This window comes from Diceros bicornis, chromosome X (genome assembly GCF_020826845.1).
Source record: "Diceros bicornis minor isolate mBicDic1 chromosome X, mDicBic1.mat.cur, whole genome shotgun sequence".
NCBI lineage: Eukaryota > Metazoa > Chordata > Mammalia > Perissodactyla > Rhinocerotidae > Diceros > Diceros bicornis.
In genome coordinates, this window is record NC_080781.1 from 87,087,813 (window position 1) to 87,103,326 (window position 15,514).

Below are 15,514 nucleotides of genomic sequence, written 5' to 3' on the forward strand. Positions count from 1 at the left end.
CTCAGCTATAACAGTAATAATGAGAATAATACTTACCTCATGAACTTGTTTTGAGGAAAGGTAACGGCAAGTACAGGAGAGAAACAGCATTTATTGAACATCTGTATGCAGGTACTGTACTACGTTCTCATTGAGTCCTCTCAGCAACCTGGTAAGATAGGTGTCAATCTCCCTCATTTTACAAATGAAGAAACTGAAGTTCAGAGAGAAGTGAGTTACTCAAGGCTACAGGATAGTAAGTGGCAAATCTAGGATTGGAACCCAACCCAGATCTGTTTGGTCACAAAGCTCATGCACCTTCTCACTATACCACTTTGTTTCTTAGATGGAGAGAAATGGGTACTGGTAGGGAAGATGGAGTGGCAAAGACCAATTTGATGGAATTCACAATTTTGTGGAGAACTGGCTCTGTTTATATTTCTATTTCTGGATGTGTTTGGGGGCAATGTGTGTTGAATAAATATTCATTGTGCACTAAGTTTATTTTCTTGTCTGCCTCAGCTATCGATGAACCACTTATACAACATCAGCTCTTCGCAACAAAAAATTGATCTGATGGGGGAGTAGACATTTATTCATTCATTCATTATCAGACATTTACTGAGCCACTTCTATGTGTCAGGCACTGTATTAGATGCTGATGATACAGAAATTTAAAAAGCTCTTAAGAAAAAGGAAGAAAGAAAAGAAAGAAAACAGTACCTGCTCTCAAAAATCTACTTGCATTAGGGCATTGGAGCAGGAGTAGACAAAGGGAAGCCATTTATACACAAGATACTGCTTTTTTCTTTCTTGCTCCCAGAGCAGAATGGTACCTCTGAGGATTGGTGCCACAAGATGAAGGGAACCAGCTAAAATGGTTGCCCCAATTCACCTCAATCATGCTTCCAAGGGAGTAATCTCCTGAGACCTACTGCCTGAAGGATTGGGAATAGAAAACCCAGTCTATATGAGATCTTAACATTCTGTCATGTCTTTCTAAAACTGGATGGAATTTCCCCTTTTTAAGTGTGCCTTCACATAAAGAAATAGACTGAGTGTATTTTTAGAAATTTAAGAAGTTTCAACACTTAATTATTTACATTTTAACTTTTTTCTGTTGTGCCAATTTTCACAAATGCAACAGAAAAAAGAAAAGGAGCTATTTCAAAAGCCATACCAAAAAAAAAAAAAAATGAGTTCTCTTAGTGCCAAGAGATCACAGGACCAAAATCACCAAGTGGTTTTTAAGCTAAGGCTACTTTTCCATCAGTATTCCTCATGAATGAGTTTTATCAGTGCTGGGTTATATAAGCAGCTAGCTGCCTGCATCCACAGCATGAGGTATATTTTGTTCGTATTCTTTTCAGTTAAATGGCATTATTGCTAAGACTATGGGCAAGAAAGAAATTTCAAAAATATGTAGCCCATTCCATCCTATCGATTACATATTTTTGCAAAATAACCTGAACCTAATCTACAAAGCCAACTGGTCAAAGCATGATTACAAGTAAATAGATTTGTGGAGAAGGAAGATGGATGTAGAATATAAATGGGAACAAATCTGACTCTAGAAAAACTTTTGTCTCAAATTATAAAAAAAGAAAAGATGTCCTACTGAAATGAATGACTAAATTATACATTTTCCTACCTGGATCTCTTAGCTTGTAAGTCATTTTAAATGTCAAAGCTACCAAGGTCATCTTTGACAGTATGTGTTGTGTGTGTGTGTTCATTTGATAGTCCCACATTTTCAGAAGTCCAACATGTTCTAAATTGCTGAAATTCCATACAGAGCTCTAAATAATATAATCCTTGGTATGAAGTTAATTCACCCACGGTACAGGGAATTTCAATACTGACAAGTACTACAGTTAATATCTGAAAGAAAATGTACATTTCCTCATATCTTAAAATATTTCTTTGGAAAAAATATTTTTGCCTTATCTAGCTAGGAGAAGAATAATATTCAAATACAGAAATCATCTTTTTATTTCTGAATTGTCCTTACTTAGGTTATCTTCCTTAATAATTTTTTGTTCTTTGGTGGCTAATTCATCTTCCTTATCTTATATTGCCACCTATTGGTAAATTAGAAATATTGCAGATTTTAGAACTTAAATATAGAAATATGCCTGAAGCTCACTTCACTTGGTAGTGAAGTTTGAAAGACAGCAGAAAGGGATCCATATTTTTGCCCTTAGAATTATTTATCCCTAGGGAAAAAGCAATAATTAATCATTTTCACTATTTTTTCATCCAAAGTATTGGATTCAGGTGTTCTTGATAGCAGTTATTTAGTAAGTCCATTTCCCTAGATCTGGGGAACCATCATAAATATAAAAATGGATGATTTGGGCTTCTGTAATAGAGCTTGCTGGTTTAGAAGAAGAATGAGGCAGAACTTCTTTCTTCTCTGTACATGAAAACAAAGCTTCTATAGGGCAACTACATCCTTCCCAAGGAAATGGCAAATCAGCACACAGTTTTGAAGACCTACATTTGAAAAGTTTTACTTGTAGCTTGGGGTGAAGCTGAAGGAGTGGATGGAGGAGCTACCAGGTGGCAATTACAGAGATTTTGTTCTAGAATTATCTGTGGTTCCTCATCTCTGTAGGGATAACTTTTTACTGTTGATCTGAGTGCCGGGCTGGGACCCACTCCTGGCACCTGGGTAATTTGAATGTGGATCTCTGAGTTTTGTTCCCTCGCATTATAGGATTGTGACACATGGGATTGAATAGGAACAAAGTAAAGAGGTCACTGCTAGCCCTTTGCTGATTTCAAAGCAGTCAATTGCCTGTTCTAAGAGAGAAAGGAGAGATACCTGCATCAGGATTCTTCATATCTATGCAAAGCATCATATCCAAATTGAGAATAAGTTGTGAAAGAGGATACATCGGATAGAGGAGAAATTCTTGAGTCCCAGAACTCTAGGAACATTCCCCTTATTTACAACCTTCTTCCTTTTTTATCGCCTCATCCTCTCCCAACGCAATTAATCACACTTCTATGATGGATTAATAATGAAATACTATAAAATAATAAGAATCTGTTAAGTTCTTTAAAAAGCTAACAATGCTACACATGTGTACACATAGGTCTCTTGTTCTCTAGTATTGAAGCACATTATTACACTCAGAGAAGAAATGTTGGATGATAAACAATCAAAAGAATTTATATGATGTAGTCTTTAGATGGCTGAGAGCACAGGATAATTTTAATAACTCACTGCCACCATTAAAGTTATTAATTACATGGAAACTAGAAAGAACTAGCACACTGGGGAGATATGTTTAACTTTTAGTAAAGAGAGTATATCTTAAAAGGAATTTCCTTTCATTTTAGATGTCTAAAAGTAAGACAAACATCCTTGACTCATTTACATAAAGACTTTCCCTGAGTGTTGATCAACCAGATGGTTTCTAAAGACCCAGTAAACAGAGCCTCTGTGGATTTACTTAAGCACAAGAGAATTATTCTTTAAAGAACAGACAACCCAAGAAATGTACCAAAGCAATTGCTCAGCACAGCATCCTAATATCCCTGCACAAGAAACAGAAAGCTTCCCCTATTTAAATGGCGCCTCTGATTAGGAGAGACAATGATCTGAGCCCTTCAAAATGTACGAGTTGAAGATAATAATTATATTTTTAGAAAATTTTATTCAAAGTTCTTCTCATTCAGGTTCACTAAACATTTTCCCAAAGGCATTGAGTGAAAACTCCAGTAGTATTAGGAGAAACAGACTTCGACTCTCTATTTGTCACTAAAACATAGGGTTGCTTTCATTCATTTAAAAAAGGTGGATATTATAAAAGAGGAGAAATTTGTTTCTCAGACCTGAGAGTGGGACGGTTCACTTAGGACTCTCTCTGTTAAGTGAGGCAACAACAAAGGTAGCTAGCATTTATTAAGCACTTACTATGCTCCAAGTGCTGTGCTAAAAGCTTTTGACCCTAATAACATAAGATACTATTATTATCACCATGTACCATGTAATTTGCCCAAGGTCACTCCTCTAACAATTGGCAAAGCTGATACTGAAACCCAGATCTGTGTGACCACAAGTCAATATGCTATACTACCTCATCATATGAAGGTAAGGAGGAGGTCCTATGGATGAACAGTTCAGTCTTGCAGACTTCCCTAGAAGTCTGAGGATCATCTTAGCTGAGACCTGAAGGACAAACAGGAGTTAGTCAAGCAAAGTGGGAAGAGAAAGGGTAAAGGAAAAGTATGAGAAGGCCTAGAGTAAAGAGAAAAATATGGTTTGTTTTAAGAACTGTGAATAATTCAATGTGGCTGAAGCACAGTGTGCAAGAGGGGTAGTGAAGGGAAATCATGGTGAAAAGATTAGGAGATCACGGAGGACATTATTTGCCAAATTAGAGAATTTGGAATTTGTCATGAAGGCAATAGGAGACCCATTTTAAGCAGGCAAGTGACATGATCAGATTTGTGTGTTTTGTAAAATGTTCACTCTGGATCAAGAGAACAAAATAGATTGGAGGCAGTAAGAGTAGAAATAAGAACAGTTGGGGGCTGCTTCAATTATCCATGAAAGAAATTATGGGGAACAGAACTTAAACAGTTGCTGAGGAGACGGAGAGAGAGGAATAGATTTGAGAGAGATTTGGGAAGCAGAAATGACAGGACTTGGAGACTCAATGCGGGAGATAAGGAAGAGAGAGGAATCAAGTATGACTCTTAGGCTTCTGGCTCAGACCCTGGTGGATACAAAAACTGAGACTGAGAGAAAGATTTTGGAGATTATGGATTTATACATATGTGTTGTAATCCTCTCTGATGAGTTGTTCTTGGCCTTTTTAAAAGATCCTATGGGGAAACTACAAAGTTTCCTACAGAATTAGAATACTGAAATATCTTCATTTGATTAATAGTCACAGGGTGCATTGTATTTATATGGTGTTAGGCACTGGGGAGGGATAATAGAAAGAAGTATAAGCTATGACATCTCCCCTCTAACAGTTTGTAGGGAAGACAAAAGACACAAACCTAAAAATATATGATCTAATGAAAGTGACTGCCAGAATAGGTGAATACAAAGCAAAATCACCTAACACTTTTATAGTATAGTAGTATAGTAGTATGTATATTAGCCTGGATAGGCTAGCTTATGTTGTAACTTAACCCAATAAAAGTCTACTTCAGGTCTAGACACTCTCGAGAACAGATGTCCTCAACAGGATGGCTAGAATTCTAGAATGTTTCAGTCTTAGAGTATTTCTTCTTCTCTTGGCAGAGCAAGTCAGGAGGTTAACTTCAAGGTGGTGGTGGTGTGGACAATAGCAGAGAACTATGATCCTCCTGTATGCCCAGAAGTGGAAGAGAACCAAATATTGCTGAACTGTTGTAATATCTACAACAATATGTGCCAAGCACTAAGCTAAGTCCTTTGTAAATACTAACTTCTTTAAATTTTACCCCCAAAAATGAGTTAGGCACTATTATTAGCTCTGTTGTACAGATGCAGTAACAGTCTCAGCAAGGGTAAGAAACTTGTCCAAAGTCAAATAGCTCACAAATGATAGAATTGGGATTTGAACCTTGGGTATACTGGCTCTAGACTTCTATCTAAGTGTTCTGCTATGCTGATACACATGACAACTCTTCTGCTTATTCGAGAGGTAGAAGGATCAATATAGAAAACTGCGTGCCTTAACTTGGACTTGTGAATGAGCAGGGTGTGTTTAGGCAACAGTGAGGAGAATGGCCTTCTGAAACAGAGTGTTGGTTTTGGGAAATAATGGAAAATAGGGTTATTGAACATCAAATCTATCTGAATGTAATTTACAACATGCTGGAGTCCATGTAAAGAACCTACATGCAGAGCTGCTTCGTACACAAGCAGCGCAGCAAGAGCTGCATACTGCACCCTGCCCAAACCAAATACACGTGTGTCACACACACATATGCTTCACTATGTTGAAGCCACAAAGCCACCATTAGAAGTTTGCTCTTTTGCTCTCAGGGCAATTAATCAGTTAATAAATATTTACTGAGTCCCTCTATGTACCAGGCACTGTGCTTAGGTTCTAGGGACTAAGTTAGAGACACCATGCTAGTGACACCATGGTGACCAACAACAACAAAAAGCACAGTCCCTTCAATTTATCATCTAGCTATTATCCTTTATCAGTTTCAATTATTTGGTCACAAGAAACAGAAAATTACTCTGGGTAATTTAGGTGAAAGGAAAATTTGTTTTAAAAGAGAGCAGGACAACAGGAGACTGGAGATCTCGTCTTGGAAAGAAGTGGAAACAAGGTAGCTCTCGAGGGCTTGGAAGCACTGCAGAAACAATCTGGTCAGGGCCTCACCACCGTTAGGAGTGAATGAAGGACAACTGATTTTCATTTTCGCTACCCTCTATTAAAAAATCAAATTCCAGGAATGGAGCTTCTGACTTGTCTAGCTTGGCTACCCTTTATTTAGGAAAAGATGGGCCCATTTACAGTACCACCAAACTGTATGCAGTACAGAAAAAGTGAGCCCTCAAAAGGAAATTGGGGTGCCTTTAGGAAGAGTGAATGGATGCTGCATACCCAAAAATCAACTAATGTTTGGTACAAACTTGTTAAATTCAGACCTAGGAGTGACAAAATTTTTTCCATCAATGCATCCTTAACAACAAAGGAAAGTAAACTCCTATCCCTAGTAATCTAAAGGGTATAGCCTCAAATAGCCAGCCACAGGGACACAGACACATGCACACAAACACACACAGAGACACCTTTTATCTTTGAAATTCATATGCATTTTCCATTCTACTTCATAAACTATATATCTTTATATTAATATAAATTTGAGGAAAACAAGTAAACAACTATGGTGCTTGTAATAACATCTAACACTTATTGAGCTCTTAATCTGGAGCCTAACATATACACATTTTTTGTAATACACAAATTGCATAAAATATTTTAGAATGGGAACTATTACTATCCTTATTTCACAGACAAGGAAACTGAGGCTTAGAGAGACCAAGCAACTTCTGCACAGTTAATAAGTAATGGAACTGAGATTTCAGCCCAGGTCTGTGGAATCTAAAGCTTGTGCTCTTTACCTCTATGTTATCTTATGAATATATAAGTTATAAGCACTTTATTTTTTGTTATAGGTGAATAGCATTGCTTCTTTTGGACATATTAATAATGGCAATTTTAAGGATCTTTCATTATTCTAAAACTTCAAATAAAAGTCACTCTTTCAAGCTATCACTGCAGTAGAGACATCTACCTTTACAGTAATTGGTTTGGGAATCTTCTATTCGTGAATCTAAAAATAATTTCTTACTCTGATGAAATGATTTAAAAAGCTATTCTAATAGCTTTATATTTTTTCAATTAAAATTTAACAAGTCTCTTTAATATACGTAATTGTTTATTTACAGAATTGATAAGGTGAAAGTCTCTTTGTTTTTAACTATCTCAAAAAGATGCAAGAGTATCTTTTTTAGACTGGCTGTTCATGAAAATATACACCAAATTCTTGAAGACAGTTACTAAATTCCTCTTTGGTCTTACTGCAATATATTTCTGTAAAAATACACTTGAAAATGTCCCTTTACACTCACAAAAAAATTGAAAAAATAATTCTATACAGTATCTAGTGCTAATCTTTACTTGGCGATGAGAATCACCACAATAGTGAAAAGTGTGGATGGAAATGACATTGTCACAGTTGAGTGTTCCAATATTTTGAATTCTGAAGGATTTATAAGAGGAAAATGTTTCTTTCACAGTCCAAATGAGTGCTTTTTACTGAAAGGGGAAAAATGAATCTATTAAAATGGTCTCATTTCTCCGGGAAAGTATTTTATGACTGTGTCTACATGATGCCAAGGCATGATTGATTTGGTGATTTCAATAAGGTTAAAGAAATCATAGAATTTAGTGAAAAAATGAGTCAGAATGGTAATTTGGTTTAGTGGAGCTGCTTGATTGCCTTTTAACCTTCAACTGGTATAGTTTGTGTATATAGATACAACCCAAGTCATTTATGTTCTCTAAATTTATCTTTCATTGTGTCCCCACTATAATCCATGTCATCAAAACCACCAATCACAATGTGAAGCTATGAAATCAATGTCAAATAATTACCACAAGGATGCTTTCCTTTCTTATAGGTTGTAGAAATGAAAAATAAAGTTGAATATAAAAAAATAAAAAGACAATGCCTTGGAGACAAAATAAAGCCATGTTTGAAAAGGATATATTTCAAACCAACTAATATTTATCTTTCTAGCTTCTTTTTCTGATAAAGATATTTTAAGCTGAAACAAGTTGTTCACTCCATTCCGAACAATATTATGCACTGGAGGAGGGGAGAGATTACATTTCTATTTTTGTGAAAAGTTTTGAAAATACTTATATTTCCCTCAATAAAACATCTACCAAAAATATAAACCAAAAAGTTACTTGTATGTTTGTATTTTCCTAAATTAAAAAAAAAAAAAAAGGACTGAGGGGCCGACCCAGTGGCGTAGTGGTTAAGTTTGCATGCTCCATTTCCACAGCCTGGGGTTCGCAGGTTCAGGTCCCGGGCGCAGACCAATGCACTGCTTGTCAAGCCATGCTGTGGCAGGCATGCCACAGATAAAGTAGAGGAAGATGGGCACAGATGTTTGCCCAGGACCAATCTTCCTCAGCAAAAAGAGGAGGATTGGCAACAGACGTTAGCTTAGGGCTAATCTTCCTCACACACACACAAAAAAAAAAGGACTGAAAATTATAATTAATATTATATAGAGCACTACACATATTTGATTCTTTTGTATATAGGAAGGAACATATTGATAAAGAATATAAATTAAACATCATAAAGTAGTAGTGACTCTTGAAGCACTGTGAACGAAAAAAGAGCATCCACATGAAAGCTAAAAAAAAGCATAATAGAAAAATTGGGGTCAAAAAGTCACAATATGTCAGCAATATCTGCTACAATTCAACTCAATATAATCTACTTTTATCGAAATAATGTGAAAAGAGGAATCATACTATCTAGGAGAGGAGGACAGTTATCCCAAGCTGCAGAAAGCCCATGATATTTAGTATTAGAGAGGTCTTTAGCCACATTTAAAAAAAATAAATAAATGCAATGCTAAACAAATGCACCAAACAGATAATCACAATTTTTTTCAAGAAAAATAATTTACTGTATTTGCACTTCCCCACCCATTCAGAGATTGTGAGGATATGAAAGTTGTGCTCCTTTATTTTTTTAACCAACCGAACTTACTGACTGTAGAGCACTTAGTACTATGTTTTATGTTGATCTTGAAGTTGAGTATATTTTCCTAAATTGATCCTCATACTATCAACAACAACAATTGAGCCCCTCCACTTCAGCTCACAGGATCTACAGCTAAATTGCCTAAAGAGAGTATGAATATGAGGTCAACGTATATGAATTTGTCAGGTAAACCCTTTCGAAACTAGCCTACCTCCCGCCCTTCCCTCCTTTTTCTTTACACAAATATTTACTGAGAGTCCACTCAGTACAGAACACTGTACTCGTACTGTTAAGGACTCTTTACTAAAAGATAATCTGGCTTTTTTGGTAGCATACTGGCCGTCTCTTTCTCTTCATTTAACTAAATGTAGATAAATCAAAAATATAAACCATCTTCTATAAGAAATTATTACCAATATAGAGCTCAAATAGGACTGAGTTGGCTTGATAAAATGTCCTGGTAATATCATATCTCAGGAGTGTGGTAGAACTAATATCAAACTTTTTCTTGAGTCTCTTCTGGTCTGCCGAGATTTCTATCTGGTGGAAAATTACTGAAGTTGACTGGATTCAATATCTGGTCTTCCACCTAGCTAACTAACTGAGTATCAAAAGCTCATTTTTCTTAATATGATGGCAAAGTAGTTGTTACTTCAGGCTAAATGGAGGATACAACAAGCAGAACGTTTTTTAATCTTCATCTCCTCAGCCTGTGCCAAGCTAAAATGAAAAATATGGAATGGTTTTCACTATATGATATACTGTTTGTGCCCTAATCATCTATAGTGCAAGCCTCAAGTGCTTATAATTTTCTCAACTATAATTTGCTAATTTATGAAACAGTTCTATACTATTAGTGAGTTTGCTCCATTGAGTTCTGGAGCAATTCAGTAAACTGGCAATTAAAAGGTTAAGAGCAAGCTGTATAGAAGACGTCAAGGATACTTTGTTCTAATAACCCAATTTCAGTGGGAATATCATGAGTCATAGTTTCTTTTATGATTTCAAAGAACAGTACCACAAATTTATTATCAATAAGCATATCATCCATTTTGAATAGGGAAAAAAATAAAACAAGAGAAAAAACAGGGACTGTCTAGGCTACATAATGACAAAGGAATCGACATTCATTGAGTGCCTAATGTGGGCCAGGTGCTCTACAATCCTTACTTAATGCGAGTATTGAAACTCACAAGAGTCAAATCTGTGTTAGTTTGATAGGGCTGCCCTAACAAAGCACTACAGACTGGGTGGCTTAAAAGACACAAATTTATCTTCTCACGACTCTGGAGGCTAAAAGTTCCAAATCAACGTGTCGGCAGGTTTGGTATCTCCTGAGGCCTCTCTCCTCGGCTTGCAGATGGCCATCCTCTCCCTGTCTTCACATGCTCTTCCCTCTGGACTTGCCTATGTCTACATTTCCTCTTCCCGTGAGGACACCAGACAGACTGGATTAGGGCCCACCCTAATGACCTCATTTTAACTTAATTACCTCTTTAAAGACACTGTCTCCAAATACAGTCACATTCTGAGGTACTGGGAGTTAGCACTTCAACATATGAATTTGAAGAGGAGGGCTCATAATTCAGTTCATAACAGTCAAGTAATCTGCTCAAGATCACACAGCTAGTATGTGAGAAATCTTGAATTTGTATCCAGGACCACCTAACTCTCCAGTCTTTGCTGTCTTTTCATTCAGGAAGTCAATTATTTAGGAATAAACATAGTCTGCATGTCTAAGAACTTACAATAGCCAATTGTTTCCTCTTTTTCAAAATAAACTACCATAGTTGCTCTCTAATATATATGAATTGACTTTTCTACTGCCCCATAGGAATTATATTTCACACACATCGATTTCTCCAAAATAACATGAGGCAGCACACTGAAGCACTCATTTAGTTATGGGCTGGGAGTCAGTGTGTTCTGCCTCAAATCAAGAACTGTGATTTGCTCTTAGTTCAAGTCTAATGTAGGTTTCAGAAGGTGGTGACTGAATCATGTTCACCTATTCTTTCTTTACTTGTATGCCCCAAACATTCGGAACATAAAGACACATAATGCACAATATTTTGGGGAGGATTGTGAATACAGCAAACTCACACTTGTATATAACTGTAATAAAGCAAAGCATTCTTGTTCACCTTCTTAAGACTACATTCAAAAACATTAAACAGCAGCAAAGTGTAATTAAACATTGCCAGGCTACAATACACAGCAACAAATTTTTATATTCCAAGAAATATAAATATGCTTTGCAAAACATTCTCCCATTAAGTTTTCTTTTCTTTTTCTGTAACATCTTTTGTCAGTTTATTTTTAAAGCATTCCTAATATCCATGATTTAATGATAGCATCCGTGAAATAACCAAATTTTCAAGATCAGCACTATTGTTTCTAATTGCATCCCATTGTCTTCCTTCCAATTATCATTGCTGAGAGAATCATAACGCATTAGCCCTGCTTGATGCAAAAGAAGAGAACTTTACAAGAATTTTCATTGCACACACATTCTTTGAGTTTTGAAGGGCAGAAAGGTTAAACAGCAAAGAGGAAGGTCAAGCCAGCAAAGTAAAAGTTCGTATTTCATGGAATTACTTGACTTATCACTTTCCTTGAAGTCTGACAGACATACTGGTAATTAGGTTAAGTATTTCAAATAGATTTATATGCTCTGGGAAATGTTTACTTGACCTACCCTTGGAGATGTTTTGATATAAGGCTTTATTGTTTAGCAATTTGGTAATTCTTAAAGGTCTGAAGGAATGACTAAGAGCAGAAATAAATATCAAGCATTACATATTCCATTGGTGAACTAAGCTTATGAAGGGGGGTGGGGGTCTCAGGGAGTGATGATGATGCTTCTAAAGGTTTTACAGGTTGCTTTATAACTGCTGAATCTCATAATCTTCCAGGTTTACACCAGGTGAGTATCATCTGCAGCTAGCCCTGGCCACATAGTTCTGCAGGTTTTCCTTTTGGCATATTAGATTTGTCTTTTTATATTTTCTAGTTTGCAGCCAAACTCAAAAGAAAGGCCAGGTGTCTCATAGTAGACAGTCAAATAAAATTTTAATGAAATTAGACCATAGAATAATAGGCATAAAAGCTTTACAAATAGAACATAGTGATTAGATGTTAGAGCACAATTTGTTTAATTTGCCCCATCAGTCAAAACTGAAGTCTTCTGAAGAATACCTAATAAGGTGTTGCACCTCTCCCTGTATCTTATTATCTAAGTGCCTTATTCATTCACTATGTTACATTTTTTCTCAAGTTTTGTTGGATAATATATTAATCCAGTCTTCTTAAATAGCTTTTAAACAGCTTTAACCTAACAATAAAAATAGGTCAGTATTCTGGGCTGTGAAATTGGTGAGACCTCCATTTGCCCCTTACTCCCCTGATTTTAATAATCCAGGCTTTAGTTGACATTACAAAGTCTTATTACACAGTCCCCTGACACCCTCCCTTCTCCCATGCCCAGTCCCCCCATCAAAGTGATAATTTTAGTTTAAAAACTCTATTTCTATTTATGTAGTCCATTTCTTTCTGACAACATCACAAATCCAAGATACCCTTTTAGAGGCCACATTCAGAAAGTGAACCCTGAACAGGTCTAATTTATTTTACATGTCTCATACTATCTCACAGTAAAAATTATCTTTCTGTGTGTGTGTGTGGTGGTAAGGGTTGCTACCTGGATAAAATATCTAGTTTTCTCGAGTGTATTCCTTTAAAAAAATCTAAGGCTAGTAGTTATAAGAGGTAAATGAAAGAAACTTTCCAATTTTCCAAATATTTATTTGCTGCAAAAGCATGGTATGAGGGGGGAAGTAGTTTGAAATATTTTGAGTGTGTGGAAATAGTTGATCTTAACATTATAGTGTCTGGGCATAATATAGGTACAGGGTACTGCATGACCTATACTAATATGAAGTGCCATGAGATAATGAATGCACCTACCCAACATCTAAATTTCAGGAGGAGCTTGACCAAGGAGCTGTTTCTCCAAATTTTGGAATTAGAGAGGATATGATGTTCATGTCCTTAAAGTTGTGTTGATAGGCCAGCTTCGTTCTTCTGCTATTGCCTAAAATGCTCATTTTCTTTGAGTTCTTCAAATAAGTCATGTTCTGTCCTGACTCAGAACCTTCGCATGTATGTTCCCTCTCTCAGAATATGCCCCCTCATCCTACCCTACAAGGCACATTTTCTCTCCCTCTCTTTCTCTCTCTCTCTTTCCCTCTCCCTCTGCCTAACTCCTATTCATCTTTCATTTCTCAACTTAACACTTCCTCAGAGAGGACTTTGCTCACCACCACACTATAAATCAGCTCCCATTTATTATTCTTTCTCATAGACTTTTATTTTCTCCCATCATATAATTTCATAAAATTTGCACTTATATTTAAATGTGTGCACAATTAATATCTATTTCCCACATTACACTGTAAAATATCAATTATTTCTCTTTGTTCTTCACTACAAATCCAGGGCCTGGACCTGAGAAAGTACTCAAAATAATTTGTTGAATATATCAATGCATAGATGACCCACTTTAGTTACCATCTTATTATATGAATTCTGTATCTAAAATTCATGAGATGGTGGAGGTAAAATTTTATGAAATAATAACCAAGAGAATTTGGTTATTTCAGGTAATAGCTAACTAATTTTCAAACAAAAACACAGGCTCCTACTTTGAAAATGTTTTCCTCTAACTAAATACCGATTACACAATTTACCAATGCTGAAATAGATAAGAAACATGCTTTGGAGGGCTCCTCTTCGCTAATGTGACCATTTTCCATCTTGTTTACAGCTGAAACCCAAGAACTTAGAACACTGTATACCACTGTTGGAGCAGGAACTCACATATTTGTTGAATGAATGAATTGTTCAATAGCTATCTAGCTTAACTAGTGGCTTTTCTTCTCTGTTACAGTCTTACCCTTTGTCTCTTCCCCCAAGACAGAATCTCCTGATGTCATATTTCCTTAAAACTACTGGCATTCACAGAGTTTCATAATCAACATGCTTTTTTGACCATAGCTCCTATTACTTCCCAAATAATAAGATTTACCATTTATTGATCATTTACTATGTACCAAATACTTTACATGCGTTAGTGTTAATCCTGAAGACAACAATTCATTGTGGGCATTATTACCTCCATTTTACAGATGAGACACTACCTTCAAGAGTGGTTAAATGACTTGCCATGATTGTAGAGCTATTATTTATCCAAGCCAGATATCAAACACAGGTCTGCCTCCCTTGAAAGCCCATATTCACTTTGCTATGTCATGCTCTCTCCCTTAACTCTCTAATTGACCCTTAAAGTCACAGAATGAGATTTTTTTCATAAAAACACTAAAGAAATTTCATTTATTTGCTAAACGTTTAGTCCAAACCATTGTTGAGTCATTGTTTCTCTATGTACATATATGAAAAAATACTACTTTAGTGAAATATGTAGATAGACATCCCAAATAGATAAAAAATTTCCTCAAATTTGATAGTCCCTCAAATTTTTACTAACATCCTTTACTAACCATTATAATATTTAATAACTCACTATCAGCAAATCTTTCACATCTTATCTAAATTTTCCATACTGATGTTGAAGTTAATTTCCTTGAAAACACTCATTTCCCTAATAAGATATGAGAACAACTGGCTACTGGTCTTCATGGTAAAACACCTTTGAAGATTATAGGACAGATGTTAAAGCATCTCTCAACTTTCTCATCTCTCCAGAAATAATCCAAGACTTTTTAATACTTCAGGAATGAACTGATATTATAAACCAAATATATATTTTGATACTTGCATGTCTTCACTAATATTACCCTTGTGTTATAGGCCTCCTCATTAATAGAGAGCTAGAAGGATGGTAGTTCAAGAAACATATGAAGAAAGCAAAGATCTATGTGTTTCAAGAAAGAAAAGTTTATCATGTGGCTGCCCGTGTGGGACCAGCGAGCTGTGTGACTTGGTGAAAGGCACTTACCTTCTCTTACTTTGAATTTCTCATCTATAAAATGGCGGGGGGGGGGGCATACTAGAGGACTTCTAAAGTTCATTTAAGCTCTAAAATATGTGAATCTCTACTTCCTGACTCTTAAAGAATGTGATTTGGAATTTTATATTCAATTAATTTGAATGACATACTTTTCTCACTCTTTTTGAAAATTATGGAATATATAATTGGAAAATATTGTCTTCAGCACAATATATACCATAATGCTTTTGTAAATGTCTCTAAAATGTT